The 1,364-nt window shown below is 43.6% G+C and overlaps 1 pseudogene; it reads left to right on the top strand.

The window, feature by feature from the left end:
* Window positions 1–818, top strand: part of LOC119295703 — a 1,631-nt pseudogene extending 813 nt beyond the window's left edge.
* The last annotated feature ends 546 nt before the right edge of the window (window positions 819–1,364 follow it).

The following is a 1,364-nucleotide window of genomic DNA, read 5'->3' as shown; positions in this document are numbered from 1 at the left end:
CAACAACCACAACAACCATTTCCCCAGCCCCAACAACCCCAACTACCATTTCCGCAACAACCACAACAACCATTCCCCCAGCCTCAACAACCCCAACAACCATTTCCCCAGTTACAGCAACCACAACAACCTTTACCCCAGCCCCAACAACCGCAACAACCATTCCCCCAGCAACAACAACCATTGATTCAGCCATACCTACAACAACAGATGAACCCCTGCAAGAATTACCTCTTGCAGCAATGCAACCCTGTGTCATTGGTGTCATCCCTCGTGTCAATGATCTTGCCACGAAGTGATTGCAAGGTGATGCGGCAACAATGTTGCCAACAACTAGCACAGATTCCTCAGCAGCTCCAGTGCGCAGCCATCCATGGCGTCGTGCATTCCATCATCATGCAGCAAGAACAACAACAACAACAACAACAACAACAACAACAACAACAACAACAAGGCATACAGATCATGCGGCCACTATTTCAGCTCGTCCAGGGTCAGGGCATCATCCAACCTCAACAACCAGCTCAATTGGAGGTGATCAGGTCATTGGTATTGGGAACTCTTCCAACCATGTGCAACGTGTTTGTTCCACCTGAGTGCTCCACCACCAAGGCACCATTTGCCAGCATAGTAGCCGACATTGGTGGCCAATGAAAAATGCAAGCGTTATGCTAATAGGTAGATGGATCATCGTTGCTTAGTTGATGCACCAATCGTTGTAACGATGAAAAATAAAGTGGTGTGCACCATCATGTGTGACCCCGACCAGTGCTAGTTCAAGCTTGGGAATAAAAGACAAACAAAGTTCTTGTTTGCTAGCATTGCTTGTCACTGTTCCATTCACTTTTTATTTCAATGTTCGTCCCTAACCGCAATACTAGCCTTAGACATCAATAGCTAGCAGCTTGTGATGGCAGGTTGCTATTTAATCTATCAATTAATGGTCGACCTATTAATCTAGTTAACAGGACAATTGATATATTAATTACTGCTCCCAAGCCGACCGAGTAGCTATCAGTTACCGATTTCCTAAATATTGCACGCAATAATAATTCACATATTTCAATGTCTAGAAGTAAATGGGCCATTTTAGCACCAAAACAAGCTCCTGATTAGAAACCATCCATCACTGTAAATGTCAATATGGATAATTTTGCATTGGTGCAATTTTGAGTTTGGTGGCATCAAAGCATTTTTGAAAAGCAATTCTTGAGGGGATTCCAAAGAGGTGAAAATGAAATTAAAGTTGCCACATGGTAAAAGATAAAGCATGCCATGAGCAAGAGGGAATATTGAGTCACAATAGCAAGCGCCGAACATGCAATTGGACTCTTGATATGGTTTCAGAGACGGAAACAATTTAC

Source organism: Triticum dicoccoides, chromosome 1A, assembly GCF_002162155.2.
Source record: "Triticum dicoccoides isolate Atlit2015 ecotype Zavitan chromosome 1A, WEW_v2.0, whole genome shotgun sequence".
Classification (NCBI taxonomy): Eukaryota; Viridiplantae; Streptophyta; class Magnoliopsida; order Poales; family Poaceae; genus Triticum; species Triticum dicoccoides.
The sequence above is the reverse complement of the archived record's forward strand: the minus strand, read 5'-3'. Positions and strand labels throughout refer to the sequence as shown.